Source organism: Amblyomma maculatum, chromosome 3 (genome assembly GCF_055883805.1).
Source record: "Amblyomma maculatum isolate TAMU_Amacu chromosome 3, ASM5588380v1, whole genome shotgun sequence".
Classification (NCBI taxonomy): Eukaryota; Metazoa; Arthropoda; class Arachnida; order Ixodida; family Ixodidae; genus Amblyomma; species Amblyomma maculatum.
Genome location: NC_139346.1, coordinates 125,379,718 through 125,400,477, shown reverse-complemented (window position 1 = coordinate 125,400,477; position 20,760 = coordinate 125,379,718). Strand labels below are relative to the sequence as shown.

General features: G+C 43.2%; 1 long non-coding RNA gene across 1 annotated transcript in view; it reads left to right on the top strand.

The window, feature by feature from the left end:
• LOC146195955 (uncharacterized) overlaps nt 1-20,760 on the top strand; it is a 26,227-nt gene extending 5,467 nt beyond the window's left edge. The window contains exons 2-3 of the long non-coding RNA XR_014705609.1: nt 19,442-19,577; nt 20,319-20,760. This is a non-coding gene — a long non-coding RNA (uncharacterized LOC146195955). The remainder of the gene's footprint in view (nt 1-19,441; nt 19,578-20,318) is intronic.

Sequence of the window (20,760 nt, the reverse complement as noted above, 5' to 3'; positions counted from 1 at the left end):
CTGTACTCACCTATGGTACTGAAGCGTGGAGGTCAACGAAAAGGATTCTACTTAATTTGAGGACAACTCAAAGGGATACGGAACGAAAAATGGTAGGTGTAACGTTAATATATAAGAAACGCGCAGAGTGGGTCAGAACAATTACTCGAGTTATTGATATTCTAGTGGAAATCAGGAGGAAGAAATAGATATGGGCAGATCACGTAGAGAGGACAAGATTGTCGCTTAGGGCAACAGATTGGATTCCAAGGGAAGGAAAGCGTAGTATAGGGCGGCAGAACGTTAGGTGGGAGGATAAGAATCGCAAGGGTCAAGTGAATGCAGCTAGCACAGGACCGGGTTTATTGAAAGAGTATGGGAGAGGCCTTCGCCCTGCGGTGAGTGTAGTTCGGCTGGTGATGCGTTCCCCTCAAACTAATTGGCAATAGTGTATGTATGAGTAGACCAGAGCATTGCCAAATAAGTTTAACCTTTGGTGAGAATGTGTTTGCTTACGTCAAACCAACCATGCGCGGCCGGTTTGACCGAGGAGTAAGGGACAGGAGCGCCAACACCGCTTTTCAGAAAGGCGAAACTTCGTTACATCGGAGAAAGCTTGGCGGACAGATGGCACTAGAACAAAGTAGAAACTAACTAGTAAGTATGCTAGTCACAAGGACGGAGAAATAACGAGCATTAAGCAACAGGTGAAAAACACAGAAGGTAAAAATTGGATAAATTCGATGGAAAAGAAACAGTGTCGAATTATACCGAAAGTGGAAAATGCAGATCAGGAAGGAGGATTTATTTAATACCTCAAGAGGCAGTGCCCTACTTTTTGAAGCTAGATCAGGGTGCCTTAGAACACGCAGCTACAAAAAGAAATTTAACAATGGAGATGATGCATGGGCAGTATATGGTAACCCCACTGAAACAATTGACCATATTGTACTCGAATGTAATGGTACCCATTCGGAAGTTGATGCAGGCGCAGTAACTGTTCCTGAAGCTCTGGGGCTTAGAGATACTAGTGGCCGGGTGAATGAACGTGCGGTGGAAGCTAGAAAAAAACGATTGGAAGATTGGTGGCTCAAAAGCAGAAAAGTGACGTGATGTATAGTAATGTAGGAAAAAATCGAATAAACAAAATGATGATATAGTTACCCATCTAAAACAATAGTTAAGATATAGGGAGAAAAATGAGCATGATAGCTACTGCTACCACCCCGTTTTAAAGGGGACGCTCCTATATTCCATCCACCAGCGGCTGTTGAAGCGTGTCACCGTCGTCGCGCCAGCGCTCCGGCGGCCCTGTGCTGCCGCCAAGGTATATGTATACTTCGTCTCACAAGATGTTTGCAGCACTGCGAAAGGCAGAGGCACCCTGGTCTAATCAGGATCAGGCGCACTACAATAGGAAATTGTGCTCCTACGCGCCTCTCACCCCCGAATGAATGAATGAAAAACTTTATTTACACAAAGGGAAGTCTCCCGAAATTGGCGGGGGTGACAGTAGGAGCGCAATTGTCTATTAGGCACAAGGGCGAGAGGCACTTAAGAGCACAATTACAAGGACTCCTCTGCCTTACGCAGTGCTGCAGACATCTTGTGAGACGAAGTACACATGGTGCCGCCGCGTTTGTTGTCTGCTTCCTGTCGCTGGACTTGCCTATCGCCTGCATTGACGCTGTAATATATTCCTTAAAATAGCGTTGTTTGCATCTTTGAACTGCGCTGAGATGTCGTCTGTTGCCTTCTTCATTGCTGGCATTTTATGTTTTATTTTATTGTAGGCAATCTTTCAGACACAGTTGGTCTTGAATGACAAGGCAAAAAACATGATACTTTCTGCCTGACATTGTCTACTTTTTCGAGCAATTCTTTTCGCTTAAGCAGCAATTTTGAGGCCAAACTCAATGCAGCGTGAGCCGTTGTTCAGAATATCGGGTTACGACGATAAAGAAATTGCATAAAACATTGTGGGCTAGTTGGTTGATCATCACAAGGTAAAACAGCTCAAAGACCACACACAGGACGCAGAAAGGTGAAACGAATCCAGGCGCTGACTGACAACTAACGGTTTATTATTTTGATACCTCAGTAGGTATACAGCCGGCATCAAAGACAAAAATAATACAGCCACTTCGCAAACAGAGATCAAGCAGGAGCGCTGTGATCGCCCAGGTCCCGATAGGAAAAGCAGCTCCTTATCTAAAAGGGCTATGAAAGGAGTGTTTACACTGCGATTTTGCAGGCTCGCAATATTCTGGGCCTCGATAATTTCTCGTGTGGTTTTGTCGCCACACCTGCGCAGGACACTTGTGTTACTCAAGCCGGGTGTGCATTTACAATCCCGGCAGTGAATGCCAAGTTGGCCTGATATCCGCTCTGTTACATTGTAATTATGCTCTAGTAATCTTTTATTAAGGCATCTACCAGTTAGACCTACAAAGACACGACCACACGACAATGGAACAGAGTAAACTACGCCATCAGAACAAGTTACGAACCGATCACGATGTTTTATGTTGCAACCAATCCTTGTTCGGCCCAATTCATTCACACGCTTGCACAGGCTGGTCAGGCGATCAGGAGCGAAAAAAAAACATCAATACCAGCTTTTCTTCCTATTTTTCTTAGGTTGTATGAAATTCCATGCGCGTAGCGGATGAAAGCGATCTTCCTATTCTTGTCTCCTATTTGTGCCTCTTTTTCTCTTTTTAGCAAGTTCTCTGGCACGGAGGATAAAAGCGTCTGCGGATATGCGGTCTGCATGAGTCGGCGCGTCTGGTTTTGAAAACTCGTGAACTGTTGTATGTGTTTCTTCCTGTGTCCTGTCTAAGTTATTGCGCATTTCTCTTATATACTATGGAGATGTGTCTTGTTCGCCAAGAATCTAAAAAGCCCCTATCTGCCTAATTAGGCTGTGAGCCCCGTACCCCCCTCCCCAAAACGGCCCTCCACAACTTAGACATTAGTCTTCTTCGCCACTTCTTTACTGTGTAGATGCATAGGAAGGGGACAACTGTGGCCAAATCAGCCCTATCCGCTACGCTGAAGAAAATTGCTCGCAAAACGAGCCTGCAGACGAGGGTGAAAAATTCTTTCTCAAGCGAGAAGTGCACCTTCAAGGCACCATAAGAATTCTCATCCTATTCGTAGGCACATAATTTATCACCCAAAATACCGAAAAAGCATACTATTTCTATACCAACGCACTTACGGAGCGTCTAAACGTAGTCGTGAACACCATGTTCAGGTATGTCGGCGCCAAACAATGAGACATGGCTTACCATCTATGGGGACGTAGTCCTTGCCTACAACACCGCTGTCCAAGAGACTACCTGCTAATTTCCGTTCCAGCATGTTGATGGCAGAAACCACAACGCTCCGCCCCGCAGGGGGCATCTGCTAAAGCAGATGTTTGCGTGTACTGTGCGACACCACGGACCCCGAGCACCCACGCTTAGCCGTGCGTATCATCGCAGGGACTGGAGAAAAGAGGATCCTGTTGGTTGAGCTGATGCCGAGTGTTTAGACCTTTAAGGCCCCTTGGCGAAGGCAACACACCAATTTGGCCCAAGGTGCTCTATAGACAGCACTTCCGGACTGACCCACCCGGGGGAAATAGGCAGTCGCATTTCCTACTCTCCTCTTAATGCATTGCTTTCCTATTTTCTTTTTTATAACTGTGCTGTCTTCTATCTTTGTTTCTATCCCCAGGCGCCGAGGGTTAACCTTGTGTGGCGAACCACCCTGAGTGGAGTCATATTTAGTTAGAGCTATGATGTACAGCTGGCGCGTGCAGGACCTTCTTGCAAGCTCCTTTCGCGTCCCCTTGTTGGTCTCCGCTGTGGGTGGTTTCCACCTTGCCAGAGTAGAACTATCTATTTATGGCTTCTAAAATCATTTCTCATCGTCTTCCTTGTACAAGGGGGTGCATCGTGTCCACCGTGTTCTTTTCAAAGAACTTAAAACAGCTTTCCTCATTTCCACATAGTCCACAGTGACCATGAGGAAATAACTGCACGACTTTTGTCTCCATTTGTCGCTTCACAAACTTTGACTGAGGCAATAGGTCAGGACTATAAGAGAAAGTTGGAAACGGTGACCCGCTGTCAGAATTAATATAAAATCATCAGCATCAGAAACTAAGAGCATGTTAAATTGTTTGGAGACATAGTAGTCAGAATTAGCCTGCACCGATGCTTTAACACTATCCGAGCAGTCATCTCTGATGATGACCTTATGTATGTGAGGGAGCAAGAGCTACTCGATGGACTAAACAAACGAAGATGTTTATTGGATAGAGATCAGGCGCGACAAGAGATACAAAACACATTGTACTTACCTTCGCTGCAAGCAGTCTCTCGGAATAATTCGAATTAGGCTATACAACGATAATGCTCAGGCCTTGCATCCCAAACCACGTAGGTGCTACAACTGCCAACTATACGGCCACAGCTCAGAGCTGCCGCGGCCAGGGCGCGGAGTCACAGCAGTAATCGGCGCCTGCCCAGGCAACACCCAGTGAGGCCTGGGCAGTGTCATCTGCGCCCTCCATGGAGACGGCTAGCGCTGATCCACCACCCACAAAACAGGCTACGCGGACCTCCAGATGAGCTGGCCCAAAGTCCTCGACACGTGAGGCGAGATCTGAAACGGATAAACATGTGCCTTCCGCACAGCTCCACAACATCTGAAGATGCGATGGACGCAACTACTTTACCCCCACTGCCAAGGCGGCAAAGTTTTCTTGAGCGAAAAAGGGAGAAAATTCCCATAACAGGTCCAAAGGACCCACAATCTTAAGTTTTAACCTAAATCATACTTAATTTTAACTATGACATTTCTGGTTCATTGGAACTGTCGTGGTCGTTTAAGCAACTGTATTTATATAACACGTATTTTAAGCGCATTCTACCCAGTAGCACTGTGTCTCCAGAAAACTAACTTAGGACCACAGGAAAAATCATTCTTAAAGTACCAGGTCTTTTGCTGCGACCGAAAAACCTCAAGCAGACTGTCTGGAGGGGCTACTATCGTGGTTCTAGGCGGAGCCTCAACAAAAAAAAAAAATTGACCTTAAAACCTCATACGAAGCAGTTGCGGTCGCAGTGCTCCGTTTTATAGCCAGAACAATATGTTCCACATAAATACCTAACCATCATACTTCACGCCTTTGAAACACTTTTAATTGCTTTTAGCCGGCAAACACACTGCAACAGCGCCCCATGAGGTGCAGTGAGATGTTAGCTCATTTATCTGCAGCCTCAGTAAAAGCTTTGTTAAACCTCTTTAATAAAGCCTGGATATCTGGGAAAATTCCTTAGACCTGGAAGAAAGCCATTGTAGTGCCTCTTGAATCCTGGGAAGTGGCCAAACTCCGCAGGCAGTTATAGACTAATAGCACTGACAAGTTGTCTTCGAAGGGTTTCGAAAGTGTTCTCAATATAAGAATATTTTTTGTTCTTGAATCCCGAAAACAAATTGAGATTTGCCAGTGCGCTTTCAAGAAAAGATGTTATAATACTGACAACCTTGTCCGCCTCGAAAATACAGTGAGAGAAGCCTTTGTACGTAGAAAGCACTGCCCTGCATTCTTTTCTGACTTCGAAAAGACGTATGGTACTACGTGGAGGTTCGGGACCCGCTTGGTTCGGGACGTTAAACCCCACAAACTAAACCAAAAACTTAGTTTTCGCGGCAGAATCATGAAATGTCTGGGGGCTTTCTGTCAGGGAGGTAGCGGTTTACGTATACAACTTGCAAATTGTGTGCACGTCATCAAACGTAGCAATATGTGAGGCAGATTCATCTAAAAATAAATAAGCTGACATTATGGGAAGATAGGAAAGGTTTATGGTTTTGCACACACAAATCTGTAGCTGTTCTCTTTTCTCTTTGACGAGAACTGCACACTGACCCCACCATCTACCTAAATGAAATCACACTGCCCGTAAAACATGAAGACAGATTTTCAAGTATAACGTTTGATGAAAAACTCCTTTCTTTCTCATATAAACACTTCAAAAAGAAAGCCTCCAGGTCTCTCAATATACTCGAAGTCCTCTCGCATAACACTGAGGCTCTGACCGGACTTGTATTTTGCAAATCTACCGCTCTGTTGTTCGCTCTTGCCTAGATTATGACTGCATAGTATATGGGTCGGCAAAATCTTGATATCTGAAACGATTAAACCCTGTACATAATTAAGGTCTGTGCCTTTCAACTGGTGATTATAGGACGTCAACCTATCACCAGTCTTTATGCAGACACAAACGAACTATCTCTAGATTATAGAAGATCCATGCTTACATTTTCATGTCATGAAAATACGCTCCAACTAAAACATACATGCCCCCGCAGGGGGCACCTGTTAAAGCAGGTGTTTATGTGTTTTGTGAAACACCACGGACCTCGAGCACCCACGCTTAGCCGTGCGTGGCATCGCCGTGTCTGGGGAAAAGGGGATCCTGGTGGTCGAGCCGATGCCGAGTGTTTGGACATTTAAGGCCCCTCGGTGGAGGCAACACACAACTTTGGCCCACGCTTCCCATAGACGGCACCTTCGGGCTGACCCACCCGGGGGAAATCAGCAGTCGCCTTTTCCTGTTCTCCCCTGCCACTTTCATTTTTCTATATTTCTCACAACTCTTTCGTCTTCTATTTCCTTCTCGTTTTTTTTCTTATTTTCCTTGCGGTTAGGGTTAACCTTGCGTGGCTAACGACCCTGCGTTATGCGATATTTGGTTATAGTCGGGGTGCACGGCTGGCGTGGGCAGGACTGCTTTGCAAGTTCCTGTCCCGTCTCCTCGTTGGGCTCCTTGGAGGGTGGCCGCCACCCCGGCCGAACAAAAGCTTAACGTATGGCTTCTTCTATGCTCTCCAATGATCATTCCCTAAAAATGGAGGAGGGACCGATGAAACTGCGAAGCTCTTTTTGAAGAATGGAAACAGTTTCCCACGCTTCCACGTGGTGCACAGGGAATACCCTCAAAGAACAGCTAGGCAAATCTCTACTTTCGTTGTTATCAAGACATTGACTGAAGCAATAGGCCAATAATACAATGTCAAAAAACTTTCGAACGGCGACTTTCTCTTAGAAATTATGTACCGTCCCCAACATGAAAAACTCCCAGCAGTGACCAGCTTTGGGGAATGCCCTGCTTATATCACCAAACACCGCTCTCTAAACATGTCAGATGACGACCTAAAGTACCTAAGTGAAGGACTCCTCTAAGGACTAAGAGAACAAAATGTAATTAGTGTGTTCAGAATTAAAATCAGACGGGACAACAGATACCGACCAGGCATATATAGTCTTTACCTTTGAATCGAGCACGCTGCCCGAAGCTGTGGGGGTAGGGTACACAAAGATAAAACAAATCATACATACCTAACGCGCGTCGCTGTTTCAAGTGCCAAAGGTATGGCCACGGCTCAGACTTTCCGAGGCAAACTTACATGTGCGAAGTGTGCCTTCCAGGAGCATCCCGCTGAAAGCTGTGGATCCGAAACGCATATTTGCATCAACTGTGAGGGCAGCCACGCTGCTTACTCACGCACCTGTCCAACATGGAAACAAGAGAAAGATATCATCAGACTAAAAGTAAAGAAAACCTAACTTACGTAAGAAGCACGTAAGAAACTTGCATCGACTCACACTTTAATTTATTCTCGGAGCCTACCCAGGCGACACATGGTGCACCTGAGGCAGGGACCTCTGCGTGTCCGGTGGAAATAGCTGAGCTTGCTCCACTACCCCCAAAGTAGGCTGCACGGACCTCTAGGTGAGCCAGCCTCAGTCTCTCCAATTGAGATCTAACGAAAATGCGTCTGTGCAGTCTGCACAATCGTCCAGCACGTCCGAGAACGCAATGGACACGACAAGCGATCATTCGGGGCCGTCAACTTCTGACAGGCGACGAGCTCCTTAGAGCGAACTAGAAAAAAAAGGCCCGAATCACCGGGCCAGAAAAAACTGTCCCTCTACCTTCCTTACATAAAGATGGCGTTCCTAGTCTAGGGAAACTGTAGAGGACTTTAAAGAAACTACAGCGATATCAGACATTCTTGTTTCATTCTTACCTGCAGCGCTGTGCGTTCAGGAAATCAATCTCGGTGCGCAGCGTACAAACATACTCAAAAAATAAAGTATTCCGCCGCGACCGAGAACTAGTCAGCAGGCTCTCGAGTGGTGTTGCTATCAGAGTAAGAAATGATATTGCAGCTAGTGAATACAAATTTGGCACTCTACTCGTATTTAAAACAATCAGTGTACTGCGTGTATGTTGAGCCATATAGAAAAAAAGCTCAGTGATTTAGAAGACCTTAAAAATCAACTAAAAGTAGAAAGGTAGGCTCGAAAATCAATATGCAGAAGACTAAGGTAATGTTCAACAGTCTCGGGAAGGAGCAGCAGTTTACATTAGGTAGCGAAATACTGGAAGTAGTAGGGGAATATGTCTACTTAGGACAGGTAGTAACCGCAGATCCGGACCACGAAAAGGAAATAACAAGAAGAATAAGATTGGGATGGAGCGCATTTGGCAAGCACTCGCAGATTGACTAGCAGCTTACCGGTATCGCTCAAGAGGAAAGTATACAACAGTTGCATCTTGCCTGTACTCACCTATGGGGCTGAAACGTGGAGGCTAACCAAGAGAGTTCTACTTAAGTTGAGGACAACCCAGAGGGCTATGGAACGAAAAATGGTAGGGGTAACATTAAAAGATAGAAAGCGTGCAGAGTGGGTCAGAGAAATAACTCAAGTTACCGACATTCTAGTAGAAATTAAGAAGAAATGGACATGGGCAGGACATGTAGTGCGAAGAGAGGATAACCGATGGTCGCTGAGGGTAACAAATTGGATTCCAAGGGAAGGAAAGCGTAGCAGGAGGCGGCAGAAAGTTAGGTGGACGGATGAGATTAAGAAGTTCGCAGGGGTCAAGTGGATGCAGCTAGCACAGAACCGGGTTAAGTGGAGAAATATGGGAGAGGCCTTTGCCCTGCAGTGGGTATAATCAGGCTGATGATGATGATGATGATGATGACCAGAACCTTTTGTGGTAGTTGATTTTAATGCACATTCTCCTTTCTGGGGAAGCGAGAAAATCGATGCGCGTGGCCTGATTATTGAAGATTTTATTCTAACATTTGCTTCCTAAACGCGGGTAAACCGACTTACTGCTCTCTGAGCACGGGGAAGATGAGTGTTCTAGACCTATTGTTTTGTTCATGTTCACCTTCTATTTTAATGATTTTAAATGAGAAGTTTTAGAGAATCCATATCGGAGTGATCACCTACCAATACTAATCCGTATGTCATCACCAAAAATCATCCCAAGCGAACCGCGACGATGAACGAGTGACGACTGGCCACTTTTCCAGTCCAAAGCCAGTCTGAAAGAAGTGTTTTCAGAGGAGCTCATTGTAAATGAATTAAATGAAAGATTTACAAATTGTATAATAGATGCAGCAAACTTAGCTATTCCACTATCTTCGGTAGTTGTGCATCGCAATAACAAAGCCTGGTACATGCGAGAATGCCGGGATGCAAAAAAGAAAATATTTGGAGGACGCTTCAGCTTCGCCTCTAAGAACGGAACGTGATAGCGTTATCGCGCCCCGTTCGTACCGTCCACTCATTAATTTGTCACGCTTTTGAGTGACACAGACTTAGTTCACATGATACAACACCCATTAACTTGTCCAAAGTTACTCATTTTTATTTATCAATCCTTCCGGGACGTAGAAGCGCTGCCAGCCACTTTGCCGAAATGCGCGGGCCTCAAGTTGCAGTCGTGGTTCGTCGGCAACATCGTTGCCGATCCGAGCCGGCGCGATGATCTCGGAGGCCATGCCCTGTCTATCTTATTCCGGAGGCCACACGCATGATGGCGCTACGTGCACGCCAAGAGAAGAGGAAATACAGCGGAAAAGTAATTTGCCCCTCGCTTAGCTGCGTGTTCTGTAATTCTGTAATTTACATGCTCATAATTATTATACGCCACGATACACTTCTCTAAGGGACATTTCTGAGACAACACCGCAATCAATAGACGCGCCTTTGTCCATTACAAACCATCTAGCTGGCGTGGCGGAGTGGTTAGCATGCTCGACTCGCACCCCGGAAGACCACGTTCGATTGCTCAGGTCGGCGATTTTTCCTACTCGTTTTTATTTATTAATGCTTCTGGGATTTTTCGCTCACGGCCAACGCCGGACGACGTGGGATGGCGGCCGCCGACGACGACACCTACTTTTCTGCGACACGAGGCCCTTAACGCTGTCGCGTTAAAAATAAAGCCTGGGGAACTTTCCACAGGTACCCAACCCAAGGAAACCTTATAACATTTAAAAAGGGAACAGCGAAGCACGATTTATGCGTCGAAAAGCTGAAAAATAATCTTAGCAGAGGTATGTGACGTCAGTAGCTCAGTGAAGTCCAAAAAAAAAATGTGGGAGCAAGTTCACAAATTAGATGGAAGCTACTCGACATTTGCTATTCCTATATTGACGGCCCCCGATACTCAATCAACTCTAGAAAAACAGGCAGACATATTACGAAGACATTCTACTGCCGTATCTAGTTCCTCACACTACACTGACACTTTCGTAAGGCACAAAATTGTGGGTGAAATAGACTTCCCACAAGTGGCAAGGGAAATGAAGAATATAATAGTTTAATTACGCTCCAAGAAATACATACAATACTCTCTGCCGGAAAACAGACTGCACCAGGGGCTAATGAATTCTATTACGAAATGCTAGCCCACCTCTCTGAAAATGCTATTAAAGCACTCCTTGAACTTTTAATAAGATATGGGTGTTAGGAACGCTGTCGGAAGCATGCAAAAAAGCCATTATTGTCCCAGTGCTTAAACGAGGTAAACCGCCAACCTCGGCCTGCAGTTATTGGCCCATACCTTTGACAAGTTCACTTGCAAATGCCTTTGAAAGTATTTTAAATATTAGCTTAATTTTTGTATTAGAATCACGCGAACGGCTTGACATTCATCAATGTGGGTTCAAAAAATCTTGCTCGGCAATTGACCATTTAGTTCGCCTCAAAAACACCATCCGGGAGGCACTTGTATACAGACAACATTGTCTTGCTGTCTTTTTTTGATCTTGACAAGGCATACGATTCCACTTGGAGGTATGGGATTCTTCGTGACCTAGCAGAGCTAGGCGTACATGGTAGAATATTGAACTGCCTTAAAGATTTCATGTCTAACCGCTCTTTTCAGGTACGCCTAGGTGCAACTCTGTCGAGCAGCTTTGTTAAAAAAATGGGGTACCTTAGGACTGTATTTTAAGCACAACCCTTTTTGTTGTGAAGATGAATTCGAATAGTAAAATAATTCCAAAATCTCTTATGTAATCAGTTAATTTTGATGATCTCCAGATAGCTTCTACATCCTCCAACATTTAAACATGTCACTGACAAATGTAGTTAACTATAAACAAGCTAACAACAGGGGCAGATAAAAATGTATTCCAGTTTTTCCCTCAGAAAATTGTGGCAGTGATGTTCTCCCGAAAACGAGGTATACAGATCGACATCACTTGGTACCTGAAAGAAAAGTACCCTACGGTACTTCTCGGTTCTCTGAGTGACATAGTGTATCTTGCAAATTTACTATTGCTTTCCGGTGATGTAGAGACCAATCCCGGGCCCGACTTGTCAGATCTTGCCGAACAACTTACTCAAATTGACGCAGATATAAAGACAATAAAAGAACGACTGACATCTATCGATAATAAACTAGAACGCTTAGCATGCCTTGAAAAGAATGTTTCAGCCTGCACTGAACAAGTCGCTAGCTTGAAAAAAATTGTAACTTCCTTAGAGCTAAGATTAGACGATCTAGAGAATCAGTCTAGAAGATCGAACCTTATTGTGTACGGCATACCGGAAGACGAGGAAGAAAATTACGAAACACTGGAACGCGCAGTAAATGAAAAGGTCATTAAGCATACCTCACAACTAGAGGAAGTGGCTATTGAACGTATACATAGGCTAGGAAAACCAATGGCAAACAAAACTAGGCCAGTAATCTTTAAATTGTTAGACTTCCGAGAAAATTTTGCGCAACTGTCGCAAACTCAAAGACAGTGCCTACACCATTAGCGAGGACTTTTCACCGCGTGTTCGAAACATTAGGAAGACGTTGTGGGAATATGGAAAACCAAGGAAGGATTCCGGTGGTAAGGTGTAATTGGTGTACGACGAACTAAAGATTAATAGCTGTCTTTATTTTTGGGACGAGGAAAAGAATGGCGTGTCACCCGTAACGTCAAATTCAAACGACACAAAAAACCAGGACATCGGTGCACGGACCCTCCGTCCGCGCCGCACACAACGTCCAAAATAAGTCGCTAATATTAATGCTCGAAGTGTCATTGGTAAACTCGGTCCTCTCGAATCAATATTAATAGCTTACGAACCGGCATTTACAGGCATAACAGAAACCTGGCTAAACACAGACATCAAATATTTAGAAATTACTCCCCCAAACTACGTCATTGTTCGCAAAGATCGATCAACTCGAGGCGGAGGCGTTGCTTTACTGGTAAAAAAAGAAATCGCTTTCATTACACTGCCTGAGGTCGAAGGAGTTGAAGCCGTTTTTTGCAAACTTTGCCTTACTAATAGCACCTTAATTGTGGGATGCATTTACCGTAGTCCTTCTTCTGATTTGAATGTTCTACAATTATTGTACGTGTATATGCAGCAGTATGTGAAGGGAAACAAGGTAATACTATTAGGCGATTTCAATCTACCCGATATCAACTGGCACACACTACACCACCGCTCACCTTGCGCAGATATTTTATTGACATCATGCTCTCTTTTAATCTAACCCGGATAGTAACTGAACCTACTCGCGTACAAGGATCCAGCTGTAACATTTTAGATCTAGTATTTCTAAGTGGTCATTTTCCCAGTCATAAAGCTAATGTCGAAGTGTCACCTGGTCTGTCGGACCACAAACTAGTATTATGTGCGGTACCATATCACGATTCGCTACCTTCGCAATCAACAAAAACATACAAAGACTACAGCAGAGCTGACGATACAAGCATCATTTGATACTGTCTCATGAACTTTCGTCATTCAATGAACTCTCACATGATGCAAACACAGACAGAAATGTTATGGCAACGGTTCAAATCAGTTGTGTCACATAGCATCGCTAACTACGTCCCATTGAAGACTAAGAAAACGCATAAACACAACCCCTGGATAACTCTAACCGTTATCCACGCAAAAAGAAAAGTTCGCCGGCTCAGAAGAAACCAAAAAAGCCATCCGTCGCAACTCACAGTACAAAAATTCACTTCCGCTATTGACGACTTGAAATCAAAGATAGAGAGTCAAATCATACTACTTTACAAAAACACTTCCCAATTTCCTGAAGAATGCTCCCCGAAAATTCTGGCGTTATTTAAACCCTAGATGAAACGAGATGAAAGACCGACATCTACCGAAGATAACAAACATACTGCGATTACTCTGAACAACTACTTTTGCTCCATTTTTACAAGTGATAATGGAAAACTGCCCACAATGAACTCTAGCACAGGTATGAAGATGGAACCTATAATTATAACAGAAACTGGAGTATTAAATCTATTACTAAATTTAGACAATAAGAAAGGACCAGGGCCAGATAACATTCCTAACATATTTCTGCATCGATATGCTGAGTGGGTGGCCAAATTCCTTGTTCTACTCTTTAACAAATCATTATGCACTTGCTCCCTTCTCAGGGAATCGAAATCGGCAAAAATAACCCCAGTACACAAATCGGGAAATAAATCTTACCCCTCGAATTTCAGAGCAATATCATTAACCAGCACGGTATGCAAGCTACTATAGCATATCTTGAAACACATAAATGCCTTCCTAGAAGTAAATGATATTTTAACCCCCTACTAACATGGTTTTCGTAAGGACCTTTCCACCATTACTCAGTTAATTAAATTAACAGATAATATATCATTGAGCATTGATAACCAAAAACAAGTAGACCTCATATTTCTAGACTTTTCTAAAGCATTTGACCGCGTATCACACACAAAACTTCTGGTAAAACTTGAGCTAACTTTGGAAACTGGTCCTGTTCTAGATTGGATTAAAAATTATCTTGGTAATCGCACACAATTTGTTGAAACTAACAACGAGAAATCCGCTTTAACTACTGTTTCGTCAGGTGTACCCCAAGGAAGTGTCCTAGCTCCAGTATTATTCTTAATTTTTATAAATGACTTACCAGCTTACGCTTCACATATTAAACTTTTTGCTGATGATTGCGTTCTCTATCAGGAAATTAACTCCACTGATGCTCATCTAACTTTAAACAACCCCATAACACCAGTATATCAGTGATGCCAGGACTGGCAAATGAATATCAATTTAAAAAAGTCTGTTCTTTTATATATAACAAGAAAAAAGCATTCATCAGCATTTCAGTACACCCTTAACAACATTCCCCTTGGATCTGTTCATGAGCACAAGTATCTTGGTGTGACACTAACGTCTGACTTCCGGTGGAACTCTCACGTTAACATCACGTCAACCGCCCTAAAACAGCTATTCTTTATTAACAGGCGTCTTAAACTAGCACCACCTGAAACAAAGCTACTTTCATATAAAACACTTGTCAGACCGGTACTAGAGTACGCTAATACCGTTTGGTTCTCGTTTACTAAACAGCTCATTAAAAAATTGGAGGTAGTACAAAGGAAGGCACTAAGATTTATATACAATAAACGCTCCATTACAGACTCACCAACAGAATTACTTAAACGTGCAGAATTACTAACTTTAGAAAACAGAGCCTATCTTGCTAGACTTAAAATCATATACCAGATAATACAAAATCAACTGAAACTGCCTATTACAAAGTACATGCCGACGTCCTCGAACAGATTAACCCGTTATAACCTTACGCATACATTAGGCGAATTCTCACTTCATACTGATATTTTCAAATACTCACTTTTTCCAAGGGCAACACGAGAATGGAACAATGTACACACGCGCATTACTAACACAACGTCCTTAGCTGAGTTTTGTTCCCTTGTTGCAGATGAATTATACCCATTGCGGTAACAATTGTATTCCTTATTTTTATGCTTCCTTGTTCTCTTGGTATTTTTACTTGCCTGTTGTGCCTGATTCAAGTTGTGAATTCATTACAGTCGATTTTCTCTTTTTTAGTATTTTAAACCTTGATTGTGCCTTGACTGTCAATTACAACTAATACTGATCCCCTCGCTGTATCATCCGTATTCATTTAATTAATATAAGTGATATCTGCGTTATTCGATTGTTGTAAGCTGCTTGTAACACTCTACACCATGTATTATTGTGTATACTTTTATGCTGTAGTATAATATGCTCACAGCCCTTCCTGTTACCATCCCTGATGGGATTCAAAGTATAAAATAATAAAAAAATAGTTTGCTTTAAAAAATGAACCTAAATTTTTAGGTATAACTTTTGATAAAAAACTGAAATTTCTGCCTCGCATAAATAACCTTAAAAAGAAAGCTTCTAGGTCCCTCACCATACTCAAGTTTTTTCAAGGAAACACTGGGGATCTGATCGAACATGCCTTTTACACATCTACCGCTCTGTTGTACGCTCCAGTTTAGATTATGGTTGTATTGTGTATGGCTCTGCGAGGTTATCATATCTAAAGCGATTAGACCCAATACATAACTTCGGCTTACTCTCACCGGGGTGGCGCAGTGGCTACGGTGCTCGACTACAGTTCCTAAGGATGCGGGATCGAATCCCGGCCTCGGTGGCAGCTTTTCGGTGGAGGCGGAAAGCAAGGTGCCCGTGTGCTGTGCGATGTCGGTGCACGTTAAAGAACCCCAGGTGGTCGAAATTTCCGGAGTCCTCCACTACGGCATCTCTCATAGGCTCAGTTGCTTTGGGACGTTAAACCCCACGGAACAAACTAGCCTCGGCTTACTTCTTTCTAGTGGTGCATACAGAACGTCCCCAGTTAAAAACATCTATGTAGAAACAAACGAACCACCCCTTACAGACAGGAGCATGCTTACATGTGCATATATACTCAAAATAAGATCTTTACCAAAACATCTCTGTTTTCCCTTAGTTACAAAGTGCTCTTCCAGAACATGGTTCATAAACAAACCCCAGTCAGTGAGGCCTTTACTACTCAGCTTTGAAGAAATATGCCAAGATTTAGGAATACTGGATGCACTTCCAAATGTAGCCCAGAGACAGTATCCATTTCCGCCTTGGTACAGCCTTCCCTCTACATGTGACCTCACACTGACAGTCTTCCGAAAAAATCAAACAGCATACGAAGAATACCTAGCACTACGAGAGAAGTATATGAATTTCAGCAAATTTTTTACAGATGGATCAAAACAGCAAATTATGTTGGATGTGCTGTTAGGCAAGACAACAGGGAAAAAGTAGTAAGGCTACCTTACAGTGCCTCAATATTTATTGCAGAATGTTACGCTATGTAGCTGTAAATAAAATTATGCAACAGAACTGTGAAAATAGCATAATCTATAGCGATTTTTAAGTGGCCTTACGGCATTACATTCTAAAAATGCAGTTGGGCCTATAGTAGGAAACATCATTGTCGACATAGAAAAAAATCACAACGCAACGTCAAACCATATTTTGCTGGGTTCCTAGCCATGTTGGGAAAGATGGTAATAAAATAGCCGACTCATGTGCTGCACAAGCTCGAAATAGGGAAATAAAGACAATACAAATCCCCTGCAAGGATTGCATCAGGTTAGTACAAAGAAGCCTGAGAGATATATGACAGAAAAAATGAAATAATGAAGAGCAAAATAAGCTGCACACAGTAAAACTCATATTAGGAGAAAGGAAATCATGTGCACAGAAGGAACGTTTCAGTGAAGTGATTTTGTGACGTTTTCGAATTTGACATACACACTTGAGACACAATTTCGTACTGCGAAAAGCGCAAAAACCACTATGTGAAAAATGTGGAGGTGAGCTCACCGTGAACTATATTTTGAACTCGTGCACAGAACTCGAACAGTTAAGAAAAAAATGTTTTACATCGTTCTATAATGAACGCATCCCATTCCACTCCTGTTTACTATGAAATTTCACCTGTTTTTAGTTTTCTTATTGTTGGGGATTCTAAATAAGGTGTAGTTTTCTAAACTTTTCATTTTTGCTCATAAAGCTCAGCAACCTCTTGTTTGGCGCATGATGGCCTCAGTTCCTTATGTGCCAAAAAACCCAACACAACACAAAAGATACATGCTGCCCTATTGTCCCTAAGTGTGGCTGCAGAGTATTGCTCCACAATAGGAGCCAGTCAATCAAACATTTGTTACTTCGTTTTGAAGATAAATGTCAAGAACTAAGAATATTACATGCCCTCCCTGATATTTATTGAGACACGATCCACTGCTACCATGGTACAGCCTTCCTGTTTCTGACTTCACACTATCTCTCATTTGTATGAAGAAAACACCCCATGAACAGATCCTGGAAGAATTTCTAGCCAATAACTAATAATTTGACAATTGTACACCATTTTATATGAATGGCGTTGGTAGCGCGGTAGTACACGGTAGCACACAGTATTATTTACAAAGACTCGTTAAGAGTTCTCACAACCCTTGATCACAAAAATGTAGTCGCACCACTACTTGGGGACATCCTACACAATATATAAACAGCCTCTTCTCAAGGACATAACATTTTGTTGGATGCCGAGTCATGTTGGCAATGGAGGAAACGAGAGCAGACTTTTGCACTGCCCAAGCGCATGAAAAACAAAGAAAATACATATGCCGTACAGAGTCTGCATGATACTAGTGCACAAACTAGAGAATGGCAGTCATCATGGAGTAGGGAGGTAAATAATAGTGAAGCCAATTTTAGGGCAATGCAAATCATGCCATCAGCAACACTTCATGGAAGCGATATTATGCAGTCTTTCCATTGGCCGCACACACGTGATGCACAACTTTTTTTTTAGAAACAAAATCAAACCCCTGTATGAAGACTGCGGAGAGGAACTTTCCATAAACCACAATATTTTCACGCACAAGAGTTTAGATGCAAAGAAAAAGTATTTTACCCGATTCTCCGATGAACATTCCTTTTCATCCAGCTTTGATTTTAAGTGAAGGGGGAGCTGCTGATCTGTCATGAGTTCTGAACTTTCTAAAGGAAGCAAATTTTTTAAAGAAACCATAGAATAGAGCACACCACTTAAAAGCTTGTGCTTAGCGCGATAGCCCTAGCTGCTTATGCGCCATTAAACCGAACACAACACACAACGCTCGACGCACTGTTGGCACACCTGTCTGACGAAAACAAAGCTTTGGGAGAGCACGTTGTCGCTATTTTTGTGTTTATCGCTACTAACGCTTTTGTCGCCACAGATTTTTACTGCAACAATGGAAGCGCGACGACTTTTGTCTGCTAAATAACGACAAAAAACAGACCAGTGTCAGGCGCTACAACTTATGACGACGCTATAAAGACTGAATCGTTAGTCAAAAGCTGTGACTACTATATTCTGGCCTATATATAATAGTCGCGTTTTCCGACGCGCAGTAGGACTAAATCTATTGTCTGTCACTCCTTGATTAATGTCCTTCACTTCGAGATTACAGTGCGCTTCTCGGTCGGGATGCTTGTGTGCGAATGTATGAGCTTAGGTAGCAGAAAGTGTCCGCGAATTATGTTACATGACCATCAGTTAACTACGCCACTAAAATATGCTCGCTCACTCAGTGCTACAACTTATAAAATCTGTACTTGAATGTGAATGGTGCCATGTCGAATGACAATCATGGTGATTTCCAAAATTGGTGGAAATTCCAAAATCGGTGGTGATTTTCAAAGCGGTGAATGCGTAACTGGCGGAACTGACTCAGTTCCGTTTTATCAAGTGAATGCAACTCGGGACTGTCCGCCGAGTGTAATGTATCTGGCACCCGTTATTTGTGAAGTTTAAACTTGTGCTTCTGATAGACGATGTCTATACAGCCCTGGAGTGAATGTAAACTTGAGTTCTCGCTGGGAAAATAATAGGTCATTGAAAAACAATGACAGGAGGTTTTGACTGATTGAAATGTTGATGTTTAGATGCCCTTTAGTGTCTCTTCCTCTCAATTCTCTGTTAATCTTTCTGTTTTCTTTCAGCTTCTTTCTAAATTTAACCTTAGTTTAGAAAAAATTGCTTAAACCTACAAGAGGAACTCATTTGTGCATACACGTGCGTTTCAGTATAAAACTGCTCGTGCTATCCCTTCTCTCGTGAATAGCTTTTATATCTGAGCAGTCTAGTAAACATGCGTAGTTGGCATAGTTTGGTTAGTTCTTAGGGAACAAAACACAATGATGGGTAAACGATACTGTTACCAAACTGTAGTGACTACATAATTTTCTTTCATACAGGAGAATGAAGGACAACAGGAAATGGCTAAGGCTCTTCTCAAAGGACAAGAGCCTGTCGTCTCTGAGCCAGTCTCTGCCGGAGAAAAGGAACTTGGGGGACGTTTTCATGACCCCAGTCAGGAGACTACCGACGCAGGTGTTTATGTCGAGCTGAATTTACGCATATTGCTTATATTGAAGTTACAAAATATACATTACAAGACAATTGCAACCTGAAATGTTCAGTGCATGTTGAAGAAGTGATAAAAATTTTACTAAGGAAATCAAAGGAGGAATTGAGAAGTCTTGTGACAGGGAAGTAAACAATAAATTACACTTAAGCCAGTGATTCAGAAATAGAAAACATGCACTCATAAAGAGCGTTTCATCGAACTCTTTTTTCAGGTCGCCTTTGTATCGGTCACCGATTCAACACACAACTTCGTACTTGCAAAACAAGATGTACCTACAAGCGAACTCTTCGTAGAAGTAGTCACTGCTAACGATTTGTAATTACATATAAAAATTGAAGTAAGACAAGCATTTCACACACATTTATAAGGAATACACCTTTCCTACACCCAAGCTTCAAAATGCGAAGTCTCGCATTGATGTAATACCCCTTAAATGTAATACCACTTAAGTGGGGCCTTTGAGGATTCAATAAATAAATAAAAATAAATAGATATTTCCAATCTTAATTCTTTGAGAAGCATAATTTTTAATCAATCAATGATCGAATCTCTAACCTGTTAATGCTTAATTTCATACCATATTTTGGCATTTGATGGTCTGAGTTGCTGAAATGCTATAGAATGTAGCACTACACGCATGTATTTGGCTATCACTACCAAATTAAGGATCTTCGAGTATCCCATATTGCTCTTATTTCTTGCAGGTGCCTCCCTTCTCGTGATGTCCTACTAGAGAAGAAAACCGCCTCGCATATTTATCACGGCGCGCCTGCAAGCGCCGAGGCTGGTGCGCCTACAGGTACCACGGCAGGTGCGCCGTCAGGCAGCGGAGCCGGCGCGCCGTCAGGCAGCGGAGCCGGCGCGCCGTCAGGCAGCGGAGCCGGCGCGCCGTCAGGCAGCGGAGCCGGCGCGCCGTCAGGCAGCGGAGCCGGCGCGCCGTCAGGCAGCGGAGCCGGCGCGCCGTCAGGCAGCGGAGCCGGCGCGCCGTCAGGCAGCGGAGCCGGCGCGCCGTCAGGCAGCGGAGCCGGCGCGCCGTCAGGCAGCGGAGCCGGCGCGCCGTCAGGCAGCGGAGCCGGCTTTAATATTTTTATTTTTATTTTAATGTTGTTTAATTTTTATTTTAATGTAGTTTAATTTTTATTTTAA